The sequence below is a fragment of the Sarcophilus harrisii genome, chromosome 4 (genome assembly GCF_902635505.1).
Source record: "Sarcophilus harrisii chromosome 4, mSarHar1.11, whole genome shotgun sequence".
Lineage (NCBI taxonomy): Eukaryota > Metazoa > Chordata > Mammalia > Dasyuromorphia > Dasyuridae > Sarcophilus > Sarcophilus harrisii.
Genome location: NC_045429.1, coordinates 286519286 through 286540129, shown reverse-complemented (window position 1 = coordinate 286540129; position 20844 = coordinate 286519286). Strand labels below are relative to the sequence as shown.

Below are 20844 nucleotides of genomic sequence, written 5' to 3'. Positions count from 1 at the left end.
GCTATCTGCCTCCTCTTTATGGGGGAGTTCATCCCATTCACATTTACGGTTAGAATTACTAAATCTGTATTTCCTGCCATCCTAATAACCCCAGATTGTGCTTTACTTATTCTTGCCTCCCCCAACCCTCTTTCCCCCTTTTAAACTTATGTACCCCTCTTGTATCACGATACTTATCCTCTTTATAATCCCTCCCTCCCCCCCTTTGAGTCTTTCCCCCTTCCTTCCCTTATTACTCTTTTTCTTTTCCCTTTTCCTCTCCCCCGTTTTTAATGAGGCGAGAGAGAATTTTCTCTAAAACAAATGTCAATTATTTTTTCTTTGAGCCAACTCTGATGAGAGTAAGATTCACACAATGTTCCTCCCCCTCTCTAAATTCCCTCAGATATGATAAGTTTCCTTAGCCTCTTTGTGGGATGTGGTTTCCCTCTTTTTATCCCTCCTTCCCACCTTACTGCCATCATCCCTTTTCCATATCTACTTCCCTTTTTTATGTTATATCAGTACAATCAAATTATACATGTATTCTTTTTGTATATCCACAACAGAAATACAATTCTCAAGAGTTATTTTTACCTTTTCTGCATCTCTTGAGTTCTATTCTTGGAGATCAAATTTTTTGTTTAGTTCTGGTTTTTTCTTCAGAAACAAATGGAACCTAAATCTTGAGTCAACCCCATCCTATTCCTAGGATTTTCAAAGAATTCATGAACTACATCTCTCTATGGGATAGGAGATCTAGGAACTCCTCAAACACTGTTACCTCCTTCTAATACCACAATAATAACTTTCTTTAGTGCCTTTCATTTCCTCCTGCATAGCTGGTATGATATAAAGTGATCATTACTCTGCATCTGAGTTTTCCCCCCAACTGTTGAGGGATAAGACACCCTAACAACATTTGGAGGTCGCCAGTCAGGGTCGCAGGTATGGTGAAAGAATTTGCAGACCCAGTCTCTAAGTTAAGTGGCAAAGGATTTATTGATGCTGAGAACAGGGGGCTAGATTCCAAATTGGAATAGCAGAGTGCTAAGCTGGATACTTATCCAGCTTTATCCAGCCTTCTATGGCCCAAGGATAGGACTAGGGAATCTATCGTTGGCATGTTAGTTCTATGGCCCTAGGGAGTAGGGCCCTTTGATCACCACTGACCAGATCATCAGTCAGCAATGAACTAAGAAATAGTCTATTCAGAATCAGACAGATTGGGTGTGGGAGTTTCCTGAGGCAGACTCGAAAACCAAAAGATTTAGGATTTCCTGACTTATGGTTAGAACAGAAGCCCCCCTAAAATCAGGGGACCACAAAATTATCATATCATTTTCCCTCCTCAAGCAAAGGAATGCAGGTCACAGCGGGATTCAGACTGGGAGGGGAAGTATGCAATTTGAAGATGGTAGCAGCAATATCTAGGGGGTGTTGAGTGTCCAAGTCAGTCAGTCCTTGATATTCAGATTGAATGACTAGTTGGAAGTTCATAGCTTGGAGCCTGGAGGAAACAAACCTCACAAGTAGGTTAAAAATGCAGGGGCCAAATATGAGTAAAAAAAAAGAATAATTAAAAATGGAGTTAGTATAAAGGTTAATAGAGATGAGATTTCCATGAATGTCTTGCATACAGGCAGCTTTTCTCTCAGTATGAAGCTCAACCTTCCCAGTTGTACATACAGCAGGAGGTACTGACAAGGGCACAAACACTTAAGCTGAAGGCAAGAAGATAATCCAAGGCCAATTATTATCTTAAATCATGTTAGCAAGAGAGTCCAGAGATTTTTGGATCTCCCGGAGAGTGAGCAGTTTCATTGGCCAGCTGGTTTAATTGTGACAGTCAGGTTGGAGAGGATATTCTCATGTTCTAAGTATCCCAGGGAACATTGTTATGCCCTTCCTTAAATACATGTTCCCCAAATGCCCACTTTTATCTCCTTGAAGGGGTGGGGATAGTGTTCAAAGCAGTGGCATTATACACAGTGAAAGGAGCATGCAAATGACCTAAAGTGCAAGTACCATAGTGTTTAAGAGGGGTTAAGCATCAGGTAGAGATCCCTTAGGTGCACAGATGGTACCTGAGATCAAATTTTGTAGTAGTTTAATATCAATGGATGTTAGTTCTTGGGAGGTTATGAAGAAGCTTCAAGGAAGGTGGTGTAGAAGCATTATGAGTGAGTTTGCCAGGATATTCTTGGAATGGATACCCAACAATTATTTCTCGGAATAGTCCACAGTCACCAGTACAACTAGCCCTTGACCCACCTGTACAACTAATACAGGTTGCTGAGGTGAAATTGTGGCAGATGTGGGAGGAGTTATACTCACTTGCACCAACAGTATTGGTGGTATAAGTCAGTGTCCCAATATATGGGATGTAAATATGGCCATGATGGGCCACTGTATCATCTACTGTCTCTATAATATAGGTGTTGAGATATGTAGGTATGAGATCCTTTCCAGCAAGAAAAGGGGGGACAGTCAGGTGAGAGTAGTTCCCCTAGGGCAGAGGTCCTCAAACTCCGGCCACAGCCCAGATGCGGCAGCTGAGGACGATTTTCCCCCTCATCCAGGACTATGAAGTTTCTTTATTTAAAGGCTCACAAAACAAAGTTTTTGTTTTTACTATAGTCCAGCCCTCCAACAGTCTGAGGGACAGTGAACTGGCCCCCTATTTTAAAAGTTTGAGGACCCCTGCAGCCTAGGGGATAGCTGGTACAAATGGGGTGGTGTCCAGAGTGGAAATGGCAGCATTGGGGAATGGGACTGTGAGGGATAGAAAATCCTATTCAAAATTGACTGCTCAGAGACCTCTCGAAGTAAAAAGCAGAAAAGTTATTTATTTAATAAATTCTCATGAGAATGAGCAATTCCACCGTGAGGAGGGAAAGAGAGAAAGCTCACGGTAGAAGGGCTAAAGAAGGGGATAAGGTATACAGTCTTCATAGGGTCTTTTAGATACAAAGGATTACATTAAGAGGTAGGTGCCCCCCCCTTTTTTATTGGATGTTATTCGTACCAAAAACAGTAGACTCCTAGTTCCGGGAGGAACCATACATCAAGCAACTATTTGTTTAAACATCAATGGTTTGAACAGCAATAAACGCCATCATTCTAGGTTGGATACATCCTTTGAAATTCTTCACTTATCTTTACTGCAGGAAGCTGCTGGAAATTCTTTACCTTATCTTTACTATAGGCTGCTGCTGGAAGTTCTTCAATTATACACACACACAGGACCTCTGCAAAAAATGCTTTAGGTCGCATCTGTGGGCTGCCTTGGGGATGCTGAGGGCATACCCAACAATCCTGAATGCCCCCACTGCCCACAGAGTTCCCTAGCCTGACTAAGAAGTTATCTCCCCACTGGTGGAGTCCCACAGAGTAACACCAAGAAAGCTGGAGAGAAAATATTAGGAGCAAAGTTCTCATCCTCGGAGTGGAAAGTTACAAGAAAGAAGACTAGACTGAGAGAGAAAAGGACTCGACAATTTCTCCTTTCTTTCTCCAGAGTGTTTTCAGGGGTCCTGCAGAAGAGAAACATCAGGTCCTCTTTGGGTTCACAGGAATATTCAGAAACATCTGAGGCAGAAGTAACAGAAGCAGCACTTTTAATCCTAGAAACATGAGTCCAGCTGGGGAACCTTTCCAGTTTGACTGATGTCAGAGTAGTCAGAATGACTTTATATGTTCCTTTCTACTTTATATCCAGAGGCTCAGCACCTTGAGCCTTCCAAGAGTTCAAGTAGATCATGTCCCCTGGATTTACAGGGAAGGCAGTCTGAGTATGAGTATCTGCAGGTTTAGGGAGATGCTCTGTTTGTGTATTCAGAAAAGACTTTCTGGATCGCACCAAACTTTGTGGCAAACTGGGTGACCAGATGCTGTTCTGTATCTACAAGAATGTCAGAGGTTAAGAAGGGCCTCCCATACAGAAGGTCAAAGGGGCTCAGCTTAATGTTCTCCCAAGGTGCAAAGTGGACTCTAAGAAGCCTTAATGGGAGATTCTTCACCCAGTCCTCTCATAGAATCTCCAGGCATAGTTTAGTAAGGACTCACTTGAGGGTGTGATTCATTTTCCCCACCTTCCCAGAAGACTGAGGACACCAGGCAGAGTGGAGATGGTAAGTGATTTTAAGTGCCTTGTCCACATTTTGAGTTATTTGAGAAGTGAAGGCCAGGCCATTGTCACTCTGCAAGAAGTTAAGTAGACCAAAGAGAGCTATGATTTCTTTTAGCAAAAACTTTGATACCTTCTGAGCTTTCTCAGTCCTGCAGGGAAAAGCTTCTACCTAATTAATAAAGGTGTCAACAAAGAACAAAAGCTACTTGAAACCTCTGCAAGGGGTCATATGTGGTAAAGTCTAATTGCCAATCTTCCCCTGGATATGTGCCCCTTCTCTGAACAGGCTTCAGGAGAGAGGGAGGTTTAACAGCTCCTTTCAGAATTTACTTGGGCACAGACTGGGCAGGCCTGGTAGACCTGTTTGTTTCTCCCAGCTTGTGACCAATAAAAATATGTTTCATAGGGGACTTAAGAACATTTCTTCCCAAGTGGGTAGCTTGGTGTAGGACAAGAACAAGTTTCCACCAATTTACCTCTGGGATTAAAAGTTGGCTTGAGGGTGTTTGAAACCAGCCAGAAGGAGAAAGGGTATATTCCCTTTCTTCTGCCATGTTTTGTTCCTGTGAGCTATATAAAGTGGTATAAAAATCAGAGATCTGGGGAATTAAAGGTTCCATGGTCAGGGACAAAGAGGCAACAACACAGGCAGCTGAATCTGTGAACCTGTTTCCCTTGACCTGAAGTGAATCTCCCTTCTGGTGTCCTTTACAAAATATGACAGAAATCTCTCTAGATTGGTGGACAGCTTGCAATAATTGTAGAATTTCCCTTCATATTTAATAGGAGAATTTTTTGCTGTCCAAAGTCCCCTTTCTTTCCATATAGCCCTATGAGCACGCAAAATATGAAAAAACATTTTTGGAGTCTGTATAGATCTGTTCACTCTCATTCCCTTCCCCAGTTCTAAAGCTCTAGTTAGGTCAATGAATTCAGCCTTCTGAGCAGAAGTTCCAGGAGGCAGTGAGGGTCACTACAGAATAACCTGCTTTTCTTTCCCCATCTTCTTTTTCTTTTCTTTTCCCCTGAGGCAATTGGGGTCAAGTGACTTGTCCAAGGTCACACAGCTGGAAGTGTTAAATGCATGAGACCAAATTTGAAGTCAGGTCCTCCTGACTTCAGGGCTGGTGCTCTATCTTCTGTGCCACCTTCTCTTTCCCCATTTTCAAGAAAACTGGACCCATCTGTAAAACATTCACCATCTGGGTTGTCAAGAGGAATGTCCCTCAAGTCAGGTCACCTGGAGTAGACAGAATCTAAAGCTTCCTCACATTATGAATAATGTCACACAACTGAGTGTTGTCAAGGAACAGAGTGGCAGGATTAAGAGTGCAGCATAACGAATGTTTGTGGCAGCCCTCTTTGTAGTGGCTAGAAACTGGAAACTGAGTGGATGCCCATCAGTTGGAGAATAGCTGAATAAATTGTGGTATATGAATGTTATGGAATATTATTGTTCTGTAAGAAATGACCAACAGGATGATTTCAGAAAGGCCTGGAGAGACTTACACGAACTGATGCTGAGTGAAATGAGCAGGGCCAAGAGATCATTATATACTTCAACAACAATACTATATGATGACCAGTTCTGATGGACCTGGCCATCCTCAGCAATGAGATCAACCAAATCATTTCCAATGGAGCAGTAATGAACTGAACCAGCTCTGCCCAGCGAAAGAACTCTGGAAGATGACTAAAAACCATTACATTGAATTCCCAGTCCCTATATTTTTGCCCACCTGCATTTTTGATTTCCTTCACAAGCTAATTGTACAATATTTCAGTCTGATTCTTTTTGTAAAGCAAAATAACAGTTTGGTCATGTATACTTATTGTGTATCTAATTTATATTTTAATATATTTAACATCTACTGGTCATCCTGCCATCTGGGAGAGGGGGTGGGGGGTAAGAGGGGAAAAAAATTGGAACAAGAGGTTTGGCAATTGTCAATGCTGTAAACTTACCCATACATATAACCTGTAAATAAAAGGCTATTAAATTTTTTTTTTAAAAGGCATAATATGTAACACTGACTATCAATATACAAAATTAAATGTGTTTAGTAAGTAAAAAAAAAAAAAAAAAAGAGTGCAGCATATCCAGAGAGTCAGATCAGGGGTTGTCTAGCAAGAGAGTCTGAAATCTAGTAAGCTTCCCACTAGCAAGCAACTGATAACCTTTGGTTTCCAAAATGCTCTGAACTTGGTGGTAAACGCCAATGGCTGACATAGGGTGAGTTTTGAGGCTTCTTCAATTAAAAGGGCCATAGCAGCCACTATTCTAAGGCAAGGGGGCCATCTTAAGGACAATGAGTCCAGTTTCTTTGAGAAGTAGGCAACCAGTCTGGGATCAAGTCCAAGAACCTGAGTTAAGACCTCCCCCAGGGCCTGGCCCCCACCTTTCATCCATACACAAAGTAAAAGGCTTTTTTAAGTTAGAGCTAGAGCAGGGGCAGAGATCAATTTAGTTTTCAGGGTCTTAAAAGCTTTGGCCGGATCAGGGCCCCAGCTAAGAAGAAGTGTGTCAGGGCCTTGAATAGAATCATACAGGGGCTTGGCAATAATCCCAAAATTAGGTATCTAGATTCTGCAGAAACCAACCATGCCCAGGAAAACATGTGTAGCTGTTTCTTTGGGGCAGGTTCAGGGAGGGAGAAGATTGTCTGCTTTCTCTCCTCTATGAGAGAATGGGAGGTGGGAATTAATTCATGGCCCAAATATTTGACAGACTGGCAGGTAATGTGGGCTTTGGATAAGGAAACCCTGTAGCTCCTAGAGGCCAGAAAATTAAGAGTTTTTATGGCTGCATGAAAGGAAGCCTCTCGGGTTGGTCTGCAGATCAAAATATCATCCATTTATTGGATGAGACTGCTGTTAAGCAACTTCAAATCCCTTAAATCTTTAGTTAGTGCCTGTCTGAATATGTGTGGACTATCTCGGAAGCCTTGGGGCAAAACTGTCCAAGTTAATTGGTGGGGATGCTCCCCTAACTTTGCCCATTTGAAGACAAAAAGAAATTGTGACTCTTTATGCAATAATATACAAAAGAAAACATCTTAAAGACCTAGAGTGGAAAACCATTTTGTGTCTCCTGAGAGCTGAATGAGAATAGTATGGGGATTGAGCACAATGAAGTAAATTGGAATAACTGCCTCATTAACTACCTCATGACTCTGAGGTCATGTACCATATTGTAGAGGGCTGAAACTCTTGAGTGGATGCACTGAGGTCAGGACAGGCGAGCATTTGAGGCTAACTACCTATTGGACAATACTCTATGGGCATGTGCTTGGGAAATGGCCCTTCCCACTATCTGTGCTGGCTCTATGATTGGTGTATATATAGAATTGTAGGAGGGACTAGTGGATGGAGTAAGACTAGCCAGGGTCACTTTGGTGGTGGATGAAGAAGAAGGAGGTGGCAGAGATTCTGCTTCCATCCCCTTCACTCCTACCCCTAAAGACCAAGAATAAAGACTAAGGACTTTTGCTTATCCTGACTCCAGCTGATTCTAAGTTATCCAGGGTGCTAGCATGGTGATCACACCATATGAAACTCTCCATTTCTAACAGGGAGAATAGGAGTATTGCAGGGAGACTTGAAAGGAATTAAAAACTTGTGCTCAAGAAATTTCTCAATCAGGGGCTCTCCCTTTCCTCTGGCTTTATTGGCTGTTGGTGTTTATGGGGGAATACACTGGGGTCCAACAACTGTATTAAAGCTGGGGTGGCATGAGTAGCTCACCCAGGGATTTCTTGGTCCCAGACAGAGGAATTTATTTCCTCCCAGATTTCAGAGAGAATATGAGAGGGCTTTGAGAGAAGCACAAAAAGTTCACCCAGAGGTCTGAAAAGGGAAAATTGGGCCTCCAATTTCACCATTAAATCATGCCCAATAAGGGAGCAGGACAGGAGGGAATAATAAGGGAGTGTTTATAAAACAAGTCACCACACTGGCAGGGCAGAAGGAAGGTCTCAAAGCAATTCTTAAATTTTCCTTCAATCCTATTATCCTATGGGGGGAGGGGCGGGTGAGATCAGAGTGCCAGAGCAAAACAGAAAAGGAGGCTCCATAGCAAAAAGGAATTCAATGATCTTACCTGCCACATCCAAAATACCTTGGGTTAGGCCACTGTGATGGAGTAAGAGGGAGCCTGGCCAAACTCCGGCCCCATCGCTCTAGATGAGGAGATCAGAAGGCAGGGCATTGGGGGTGGCAACAGCTCTACCCCTCCTTGTGCAGTCTCTCCTCCAATGCCCCTCCTAATTGCTTGGAGCAAGGGCAGGGGATGGGGGGGTTTCCTCAAAGGACAGTTGTGAGCCCAGTGGCCCTAGCCATGACATCTGAAGCACCATTCCCCATGGTTCCCAGATATGCCAGCAGCTAGAATTTGAGCCTTCTTCCAGGAAAGATCACATCGGAGGGCAATGGCCTTAAACCCTTCAATACATTTAGTGGGGTCCTCAGAATAACAACCAAATTTTTCCTTAGTCTAGGAAAGGTCTGACATTGAAAAAGGCACCTAGGGGCAGCTAGGTGGTGCAGTAGATAGAGCATGAGCCCTGAAGTCAGGAGGACCTGAGTTCAAATCTGGTCTGATACTTAATACTTCCTGGCTGTGTGACCCTGGGCAAGTCACTTAATCCCAATTGCTTCGGGGGGGGGGGGGGGGAAGGCAACTTAAGGTGTGTCCCTCCCTGAGAGTTGGATACTTCTTTTAGTGGGAAAGCTTAGAAGAGGTGGCTGAATTGGGATCCTGAGGAAGAGAAAAAGGGGTCCTACTCCTTGTATTAGAGGGACTGAGGAGTGGGGGCTAGGAAGTCTCAGAAGCTGGTTCAGGAAGTGAGGGGGACTGAGTTGAAGAAATATTGCTGGACATAAGGTCCTAATTTTGATAAGGGAGTGGTTCTGGCAGGGATTCACAGGCCTCCTGATAAGAACTGCATGGGGGGTTGGGGAACAGAGAAGGAATCCTGTATCCCTGGAGGAATGAAAAGAAGGGAGTCATCTAGGAGGTCAGTATCTATTTTCAATTTCCCTGCAGTAAATTTTTACCAGCATCTGTAGAGGGTCACAGATGGTGGGGGAGCTCTGGGTGAAGCATAAAACCCTTCAGGCCAGAGGGAACCTGCTAACAATGTCTGCTTCAGCTCCCCATCTCCCCTAAGAGCTCTCGGCCTTCCCAGAAGTCAGGAGGCAGTAACAAGCAGAGTGATACCAGACGGAAAAGTGATACAAGGCGGCAAACTACATTCAATAGCAAGTTGGTTTTGTGGTCTCACATGTGCAGTACATACTTGGCTCATGCCCAGTGTTGTTTTTGTTACATAAGGCTATGAGGGTATAAAAAGGGGAAAGTACTTGGAATAAACAGGCTCCATTTTTCACCATCCTTAGGAGTTCCGCCCCATCACTTCTTCACTAGGACTTAATCACCCCCGCATGGGGGCTCTAGAAAGCACTGTACATTTTGTCACCCCAACTTGGGGGCTCTAGAAAACAGGACACAACAAGCAGCGTCCTGCAGTGCTAGCTTAATTTAGGATGTTGAGACAAGGCCATAAAGGCTTGGACATCGAGAACTTCAGCCCACTTGTCTTGTCTATGGCATAACAAGTCAAGTTGTTGGATAGTACCATAGTTAATTGAACCATTAATGGGTCATTTTTCCTGATTCCCCAAGATACAATGAGGCCAGGAAGTATTGCAGAAGAAAATAAGTTTCTTGGTTTTCAGCTCTTTCAGGCCAAATTTGTCTCTGTTTTTAAAGAGACAGCCTAAGGGAGAATTCTTAGGGATAGAGACAGAGGCGGATTGTCCCATCTTTGCCACAAATCTTAGATTTTCCTAGTTCTATAGCGCCCTGTTCTCTTCAGGCATCCCAGAGGATGATAGGTGACATGTTCCCTGGTTGAGGGTACTTCTGCCAAGAAGTGTAAGAATTTCCAAGTCTAAATGTCCCAACTATCTGCTGAGTGTGAAGCTCCTGACACACAAGACACTTCATAGGTGCCTGGGTTGTCCCAGCCAAAGAATAGGGACAAAAAGGGGCTAATCTTAACAAGAAGGATGTAAAATTTGGGGGGAATCCCCATGCGGGCCACCAAATGTTGAGGGATAAGACACCCTAACAACATTTGGGGGTCCCAAGTTGGTGCAGCGGATATGGTGAAAGAATTTACAGACCCAGTCTCCAAGTTAAGTGGCAAAGGATTTATTGATGCTGAGAACAATGGGCTAGATTCTTTACTGGAATAGCATAATGCTGAGGGACAGAGAACATATTTATCCAGCTTTTTGTGGCCCAAGGATAAAGCTAGAGAGTCTATCACTAGCATGTTAGTTCTATGGCCCAAGGGTAGGGTTAGAGAGTCTATTATTGGCATGGGATATGACCCAAGGGTAGGGCTAGGGAGTGTTCAGATTGAGTGGAGTCTCCGAATGGGTCTCTGAAATTTGATTCTCACTGACCACATCATGAGGCAGCAATGAACTAAGAAATAATCTATTCAGAATCAGATAGATTGGGCATGGAAGTTTCCTGAGACTGACTCCAAAACCAAAAAATTTAGGATTTCCTGACTTATAGTTAAAACAGAAGCCTCCCTAAAATCAGGGGAAACAAAATCATATCACATCACAACCACCCAAGAAATCAACCATTACTTAAAATTTTGCCAATCCCCAACCCTTTGTTTTTACACCTAGACCAAGGAGATTTTGCTGAGTAAGAGCTCCCTAACAAGATAAACTCCTGATTTTTTATGGTCTTACTAGTTTTACCTAAAGCAAAGTCCCTAATGCCTCCAAAACTATAGTTTATAGCGATTTCCCCTTATTCTCTTTTCTGCTTGTCTTGATGAGTTAGTTAGAGCTAGGCACTGGACTGAAAGACTCTTTGAACATCTAGGAGATTTCTGTCACTGACTGGGAGTGGGTAGAAAATTTGATCCCTAGTTGTTCTGAGGATAAGTTTGGCAGTTAGCAAAAAGGAATTTTTGTCTCCTATTTGTAGAATAAACAAGATCTCTGTGTGAGATGATTTGGGGAGAACTGCAGATAAAATGAATCATATAAGACAGTGCACGCTCAAGTACTATAGATGAGGTCTTCCTTGAGAGAGGCAGAAAAACAACGGCAAAGAGAAGTCACAGAGACAAAGAGAAAGCCTAAAAAGGAGAAAAACAGGTAATAATAGAAAGACCGAGAGAAAAAAAGAGAAGAAAAAAAGTGAGGTAAGTATGCAAAGAAATAATGATCTCTTTGCTAGCTCGCTAGATAATGAAGATTCCTTCAACCATGAAATGGAAAGACAGATACCAAAAAAAAAAAAAAAAATTGCTAGATCCCACAAGGAAAGGACCTTCAAACACATGATGGACCACCATTAAGCAATCCTAATTGCAATCCTACCTAGAAGTAAGATCATTCCTAACATGGCTTTTCAAAGCCAATTGACTCCAACATTAAGGGTTGCCTATTGCATTTCCATACTTATCCACCCATCCATCCCCTCAGCTAACCTGACCAATGGCCTGATCTTTATCTCTTACCTCTGAGGTTTGACCTAAGCAGCCTTCCTTCTGTTTCTGCCATGTTTCAACTCTTCCCTTCTTTATTCCAAAGATAAAGGCCTCCTCCCCAACAACCTTCCAATTCATGTCACTTTAATCTTCATGAACCTGTGTACTTTTCATTGAATTTATTTGTATGTGTGTATGTGTGTGTTTTATCTTTCATTTTCTGTAGAGGATCACAGATAGCGGGGAAACTCTGGATAAAGTATAAGATCCTTCAGCCCAGAGGAAACTTGCTGACAATGTCTGGTTTGGCTCTCCATTTGCCTTTGTGTTTTTACCTCCTTTCCTGAGAAGTCAGGGAGGGCACGACCACCTGTGTTCTACTTGAAGCAAGGGATACTTACAGCAGGGTGCTTATTAATTATAAGCTTGCTCAGTGTGATTGATGGGATAATGGTTCTCTAGTTTGCATATAGTGTGCTGTAATGATGTTTAACATACTGAGGTATTTAAGGGCTAAGAGGACTGGAAATGAGACTCTCCATCCTTGACCATCCTCCTGGTGGCTCTCCTGCCCACTCCACTAAGACCAAGGCTGATCCCAAGATCCTCCAGAGAGCTAGTCTGGATGCTACATTTTGGCGCCCGAACTGGGACCTCCAGAAGGACGCTACATTTTGGTGTATTGTTAAGGATTGTGCCTCGGTGTAGAGGTAGGTCAGTTCTCTGAGACCTCCACAGAAGGAGTTGCAAAGCAGCCTTCGCAGATGTTCCTTGTGGATTGGGAATGAAATAAATTGGAGACAAGAGGGAAGAGGAGAGAGGTCAGAAAACAGCAACTGCCTCTCAGTCTCCTTGTATCATCATCATCATCTTCTCACATGAAGAGATCCATTGTAGAGGTCTGAGTTAGACCTCCAGCAGCCACTGGCAGATGGCTCCCATGTCACAATTTTCTTTCCTGTTTTTTCCATTATTATGTTTGTTCTGTCTCTCCAACTAGACCAAAGACTTTTCAAGTGCATAAATCATATCTCCCATTTCTTTTTTCTGGATCATTTCATTGGGTTTGCATATGGTATAAAAGACACTTTCTAATACAATTAGGTTCCTAAAAGAGGAAAATTCTATTTCTCAGGCTCAGAACAGATGACCAAATCTAGCCATTTGCCTCAAGTTTGTAAGGAGAAAAGGGTTAAAATGTGTGGGTGGTGTCCTGCTCCTAAAAAAACAAATACCAATCATATATCCTATACTATGTGTATGTATACTCGGGTCATGGACTTCATTTTCTTAAACAAAGGAATTTTTTACCATTATAATTTTTAGAGAATATCCTAGTCATCTTAAAAAAAAAAGCAGAACATAGAAGAGTGGGAGAGAAGGGACATCGTTGATGTTCTCTCCATTATTCAATTAATTAATTAGGACATCATGGGTTTTCTTACATTTACAACTTTCTTATCAAAAGGGTGGAACATGGTGATGATAATTAACAGAGCTGAAAGAAACATTGTGTCTATGATGGGATGTCAGTGGAGAGAGAAGTGAATGAAGATGGATCATTAGATAAGAAAAGGGAGGAAAAAATACCTTCACTGCTATGTTTTGACAAGCTCACAAGTACAAACAAAAATTGTAAAAGCTTGTGAAATATCTCATCTCTCTTTTTTTCTCTGTCATTCTTCAGAGTCCAGGTCAAAGGTAAAGCCATGAATAATAAAAGTTCCCCAGGAGATTTTATTCTCTTGGACTTCTCTGACCCCAGGTTATAGAAAGTCCTTTTTGTGTTGGTACTGACTTCCTATTTTCTGACTTCGGTTGACAATACATTCATCATTTTACTAATCTATTCTGGACTCCAAACTTCACACTCCCATGTACTTCTTTTTTTCCAACCTCTTCTTCCTGAATCTATGCTTCACCACAAGATGTGTTCCCAAGTTACTGTCCAACCTCTGAGGTCCAGAGACCATCAGCTTTACTGGTTGTGCAATTCAGCTATTTGTGTTCCTATCCCTAGGGACCACTGAGTATATCCTGCTGCTTGACTTTTGATCAATATGTGGCAACATCATGTACTCCCACCTTAAGCAGAGACATGCAGCTATAGCCTGGATCTTTGGACTGTTAAAGTCTATGGCCCAGACATCATCCATTTTTCATTTACCATTCTGCTCCTGATGAAGAGTTGATGATTTTGTATATGAAGTTCCAGCTCTTATCCATCTTTCCTGTGAGGACACTACCTCACAGATGGCTGTGGCCAGTGTACCCATCCTGATTGTGCCGCTGACACTCATTTTGATTTCCTGTGGTGTTATTGTCCAGGCTGTGCTAAGGATTAATTCAGCAGTAGGATGGAAAAAAAGCTTTGGGGACTTGCTCCTCCCACCTCCTGGAGGTCTCCTTCTACAATTCTGTCATCACTGTCTACCTTCAGCCCAAGAACTCCTATGCCTAGGACCAAGGAAAATTCTTTGCTGTAGGGACTCCTGCACTAAAATGCCTCATATATACCCTGAGAGACAAGGAGGTGAAGGAAGCACTGAGGAGACTTTTGGGGAAGATCAAGCAACTAGGGGAAAGCTGAAACATTAATACTGAGATCTTTCTAAAGTTTCCATTGTTTTTCGATTGTATCTGGAATCCACAATTAACTGCCTTACCCAATCACCAATTCAACACATAACCTCAGAGTGAGGAAGGGCTGTTTAAGATGAGAATTTGTTAAATATAAGACATATATGTCTAACTTCCTTTTGTTTTTCTCCTCTACCCTATATCCATCTTTATCTTCCTCTGGCTTCACTTGAATTTTTATCCTATATAATATTCCCTGGTTTTGCTAGCTCTGTCTTAACTGGTCATCTCTTATCATTTCTTTTATTTCCAACCACCATCTCTCTGTTACTCCTTGAATCTTCTTTGGCCTATGTGATCCTAAACAAGTCACCCATTCTCTATATTTCCTCATCTGCAAAATGAAGGAAGTGACTTCTGAAGTAACTTCAGATTTGAAATCAGTGATTCTCTGATCCTATCATCTTTTTCAGTAGTGTGTATATATATTAGTCCTATTTTGCTCCTTTTTTATTATTTTTCCTTTTTTTTTCTCCACTCCTTTTTTTTCCTTAATGGATCTTTTTTAACAGATTCAAAGACAGTGTCTGGGCATGGATAGAAATTATCTAATTTAACTAATATCTGCTCAAAAATATCCAACAAACTATCTGTCCAGGCTTTTCTTTTTGATTACCTTTTTTTTTTTATTCTGAATTCTTTCCCTCCCACTTACTCCTTTCCAAGTCATGGAGAAAGCCAAAAAACAAAACAAAAACTTACAAAATATAGATAGCCAAGCAACATAAATTTCTTCATTAGTCATGTCCAAGAAAAGGAAATATGATTCAATATGCATTCTGAAGCCATTAGTTCTCTACATGAAGTTGCATCATATGCCCTTTAGAATTGATTCTATTATATTGATTAGAGTAGCTGAGTCTTTCAAAATTATTTCTTTGCCATATTATTGTCATTGTATACATTTTTAACCTGGTTCTGCTCACTTCACTTTGCATCAGTTTCTGTCTTTGCAAATCTTTCTAAAACTATCCTCCTCATTATTTCTTATACCACTATAGTATTCTATCACATTCATAAGTTGTTTAGCCATTACTCAATTTATGGGCACCCCTCAATCTCCAATTTCTTGGAGATTGAAGACATTGGACATAACAAAAAGAACAACTACAAATATTTCTGAACATAATAGATACTTCTCTTTTTTTATCTTTTTGGTAAAAACCTTATCTTGCAGACTTCAAATAAAAGAAATGACATTTATTGTTTGAAAATGTTAATACTAAAAAGAATCTTAAAGATCATCTAGTTCAAGCCCCTTCTTTCACAGAGGAGGAAAATGACTCTTAGAGAAAGAAAAAAATTGATTGCCTTAAGTGATTGCTCAAGGTTTTATAGCAGATAAAGAACTGGCTTTTAAAGTTGAAAAGATTTGAATCCAAATCTTTCCTTAAACACTAGTTTTGTAAAATTGGATAAATCACTGAACCTCTCTCAGCCTAAGTTTTCTCATCTTGGAAATAATGGAGTTGAATTCGGTGACCTCTTAGACCCATTCTAGCTCTAAATCTATAATTTTAAGTAGCAGTACCATAATTCAAAAGCAACTTGCTTTCAGGTTCATTACTCTTCCAATGTATAATAGCTAGCATTTATATAGCACTTAAGATTTGTACACATTATCTCATTTAATCCTCACAACAACAATGGAGTTGGTGATGCTATTATTATCCACATTTTGCAACTAAAAAAAAAACTGAAACTAAGAAAATTTAAGTGACTTGCCCAAGATCACACAACTAATATCTGAGGCAAGATCTGCAATGATATCTTCCCAACTATAAGCCCAGCACTCTATCTATGAACTGTCTAGCTGCCTGAAGTACAGAAATGTTTACCACCCCGCTTATGCTCACATAAAATGTCAGGAAGTCTAAAGTTTAGATCTCTTATCTTTCAGTATAACACTTTTCCTATTATAGCTGTCTACTTTCACACAATAATCAAATTCCCAACTATTATATAGTCTAGGGTTAGATTAAGGATAAGGAGTAGTATGATTTTTTGCCATCTGCTTTGTGAAAATCTTTCATAATACTTTAGAGGGTACAAGTACAAATGTCAAGGGCTTAATCAAATTTATAAAAAGTCAATGCTTAGTAAGTGAGAAACCACTGGGACAGTTTCCCCTAACCATATTTTACAAGGTAGCCTGATAATAGGGATTCTCTTGCTCTCTGATGGTCACCTAAAGTATGATATCAGAAATTCCTACTAATTCCAGCACTTTCTCATCATGATTCATCTTTGATCTTCCCAACTATCAGAAAAAATATAAAGGATCCTTCCCACTTGAAGCTTTCACTTACTTTTTTGTTGTTGCTGTTGTTGATTTCCCTCTTTGGGAGTACAAATATTGCCCCTTTTTAATGTAATTCATTGAGACTACTGAAAAGATCTTTGGCCTGAAAAAATTTGCTGTCTCAATGGTGAGAACATTGTGATCTGGCTTATAGGAGATAACTTGTTTTTGTTGTTCAATTTTTCAGTCATGGTCAATTCTTCATGACTCATTTGGGATTTTCTTGGGAAAGATAACAAAGTGGTTTGCCATTTCCTTCTCCAGCTCATTTTACAGATGAGAAAACTGAAGCAAACAGGGTTAGGTGACTTATCCAAGATCACACAGCTAGAAAGTAGCTAGAAGGCCACAAATCAGCCTCTATGACTATTCTTAGGCCTTATTTACTACACCTACTTTGCTTTATTTCTTTTCTGTGCCTTTTAGCACTGCTTTAGGCTTCATTATTGTTTTGATTTCTTTTTCAGTTGGTCAACTAGAATTTATTAAGTTCCTACTTGTGCCTAGGCACTGTGCTAAGCATCAAATATACAAAGAAAGGGAAAAAATACTCCTGATCTCAAGGAACTCATAGTCTAATTGGGAAGATAACATGCAAATACTTATGTACAAACAAATTACATACAGGATGAATTGATGGTAAGAATTATTTCTTTTTTTCTGTATATGCCTACTACAAGTCCTGATATGCTTAATAAATCTTACTGAATCATTGGATGACAAGAGGATCCAATCTAGACATACTTGAATCTTGAAGAATAAATTTAATAATGTAATGTGTTGCACTTAGGTTCAAAAAATTAACTTCACAAGCACCAGATGAAAAAGACATGTTTAGATAGTAGTTTGTGTGGGGAAAAAAAATCTTGGTATTTTAATATACTTGAAAGCTCAACTTACGTCAATAATGTGATATGTGATCTTGAGGTATTTTAAGAAAAGCATAGCTCACTACAACCAGTGAAAATCCCACAGTATTTCGTCATGATCAGATGACATCTATAGTATTGTTCTGTATCAGTTTAAGAAGGATATTGGTCATTAAGCCCAAAAACCTCCATTTAAGGGAGATCAGGATAGTGAAGGACCTTGATTCTACCACAAGAGTTTCAATTGAAGAAACTAGGAATATTTAGCCTCAGGAAGATTGCAGAGGGCAGGGAAGAAGGAGCAGAGACATGATAGTCATGCTCAGAAAGAGCACTCACTCTGGAGAGCACCTATGTTCAAATCTCATCTCTGATATTACTTGAGTGACCTCTCATGACCTCAATTATCTCATCTTCAATGACCCTAAGTATCTGAAGATCTGTCATATGGAGGAAGGATTAAATCAGAGAAAGCAGAATATGAGACTTCTGGGGATGGAGTCAAGATGGCAGAGTAAAGTCAGGGATCTGTTGAAGCTTCCTCAGTTTCCCCTGAAAAACCACATGAAACCAAACCTCTGAAGAGAGTCTGAGGGAACAAAACCACTCTTCAGCTCAAGGCAGACTGGAAAAACTTCAAGAAAGGTCAATCTCACTAGGGTGAAAGGGGTGTTCAGCCCTGCTCTGCTAAACTCTGGGAAAGCTGATAAGAGGGTCTTAATCACAGCAAATCAGCCACTACTGAGCCATCAGTTCTGGCTCAGTAGAAGAGCAAATCAGTAGGGCACTTTCCAGTCTCAGCTCAGAAGGCAAACTCTGGGAAATCAGGCTGTTTCCTGAAAAGAGCAGGCAAAACTACGCTCTATAAACACAAGAGGCCCCTGTGCTCAAAGCCAAGTTCAGAGCTATATAGGAAGCTTAGGACAGCACCACCTTTACCCCAGTAGCAGAGCTCAGCATAAAAGTTTAAAAAAAAATTAAAATAACAAAAATAAAAAAGTAAAAAAAGTAAATACCTAAAGGAAGGGGGAAAAATAAGCAAAAAACAGAAAAGAACCTTGACCACAGAAAGCTACTATGGTGACAGGGCAGACCAAAACCCAAACTCAGATGAGCACAGAATATCCACAGAAGAAATATCAAATGATGATATGAATTGGTCAGCCAAAAGACCCAAAGCCCAAAGAGACTTTTTGGAAGTGCTTATAAAAGACTTTTAAAAGCAAATAGAAAAGGGAAGAAAAAATGAGAAAGAATATGAGAGGTACATATGAGAGAGTCAACAGCTTGGAAAAGAAAAGAAAAAAAATTTCTAAAGAAAACTCCTTAAACAGTAGAATTAACAAAATGGAAAAAAGAGACACATAAGCTAACTGAAGAAAATCACTCATTAAAAATTAGAACAGAGCAAATGAAAGCTAATGACTATGTGAGACAGCAAGAATCAGTCAAACAAAATAAAAAGAATGAAAAAATGGAAGAAAATGTGAAATACCTCATTAGAAAAACAGCTGAACTGGAAAAAAGATCCAGAAGAGACAATATAAAAATTATTGGCCTACCTGAAGGCCATCACCAAAAAAAAAAAAAAAAAAGCCTGGATAACATTCTTCAAGAGATCATTAAAGAAAATTGCCCCAATATTCTAGAAACAGAAGGGGAAATAGTAATTGAAAGAATCCATTGATCACCTTCAAAAAGCGATCCCACAAGGAAAACCCCAAGGAACATTGTTGTGAAACTCAAAAACTACTATCTCAAGCAAAAAATACTGCAAGCTGCCAGACAAAAGCAATTCAAATATCAAGGAGCAACAGTCAGGATTACCCAGAATCTGGTAGCTTCTATAATAAAGGACTGGAGGGCCTGGAATACCATATTCCAGAAGGCAACCAAAAACTACCCAGTGAGATTTACCAGCATCTTTCAGGGGAGGCAATGGAGCTTCAATGAAGTAAAAGACTTTCAGTCATTTCTATTGAAAAAACCAGAACAGAAAATTTAATCTACAAACACAGGACTCAAGAGAAGAATAGAAAGATAAATGGAGGAAACATATATTATTTAAAGGAAAGCAAAATGAGGAGAACTGGGTAGAAGTTGCAGAAATCCCTTTGTACTTGATGTCAGGAAAAACTTCCGAATAATTAGAACTATCTTCAAGTAGAATAGACTCCCCTGGAGAAAAGTGAGATTACCCATTGGAGATATTTAGGAAGGGCATGGAGATGGGTTTCCCTTAGGGGAAAGGGTTCCAATAGAGAGACTGTAAAGTCCTTTCCATTTTGAAGGTTCCGTGATTCTGTAACTTTTTCCCAGAATGAAGGATGGGGAGGAGAAAAGTCTTCCTAACTACTACTCTGAAATCAATATATTTTCATTTCACCAGATTCTATTTCTCAGCTAGGTTCTCCAATGCCACCACTCATGTTAAGGAAAACTGATTTTCTGCTTTGTGAGCTCAGCTACTGAAAAAACTTCACCTTCAAACTTTTAATTTTTGCATAAGGACAGTTATAAACCTTTCTCTTTCTGTGCTCTAACAAGAATTATCCAAGGCCATAGTTATTTTCTTCTTTCTCATCTACTCCCTTGAAATTATATCAGGTGGAATTCAGTAGGTTTCAACTCTCTATGTTCCTTCTATCTCAATAACAACATGGAGAATTGGGAATAATTAATTCTCTTAGCTTTAATAAGATGTTGGGGTCAAGCACTTCTATGTCAAGACAGGTGTTCAGGGAGAGGCAATAAATCTTAAGATTTGGAACAAGAAAAGTAAGAGTCAAGAGATATTTCCCTACAAAGAATAAGTGCCTGAGAGCTCACAGGATACAAAAATATAATCAGCATAGTCTTATCTTTTGGTTCTTAAATAATAAAAGATTTTATTTCACTGCTCTCATGTTTTTTGTTCAAAGAATCTTACTGCTGAAGGATCCCTTATAATACCATTTCATTCATCTCCCATATATGTTCTTATTATATTTTAAATGCAGAGGAGATTTCTCAAACTCTGATGAAAACATGTTTCAGGATATGAAGACTAGAAGTAGGAATATTAAGAAGTTTTTCCTCCCTTCAATGACTCTAAACATCAGCTAACAACCTTCCTCTCTCTCAAAACAAACAAAAACCCTTCTCTTTTTGTCTCCTCATTGAGTTATAAATTTAAGTAATTCCTTCAGTCTTCTCCAAGCACTTCTCCAAAGAAGTGTTTGATCCTTTCTCAATAACAGAAGGAAGAAATGCTATGTGTCACATTGATCTCTGGTTTATTGAAGGCCTAGAAGAATTTTCCCCAGAAGATACCACAATATGAGGAAATATCCATACCCATACATCCATCTGTTCATCCTAGTTGTTGAAGGTACCTCTCCTTCAGGTCAAGATTGCTTG

At 40.3% G+C, this 20844-nt stretch overlaps 1 pseudogene; it reads left to right on the top strand.

The window, feature by feature from the left end:
• Positions 1-13314: 13314 nt before the first annotated feature.
• LOC100914648 lies at positions 13315-14285 on the top strand (annotated as a pseudogene).
• The last annotated feature ends 6559 nt before the right edge of the window (positions 14286-20844 follow it).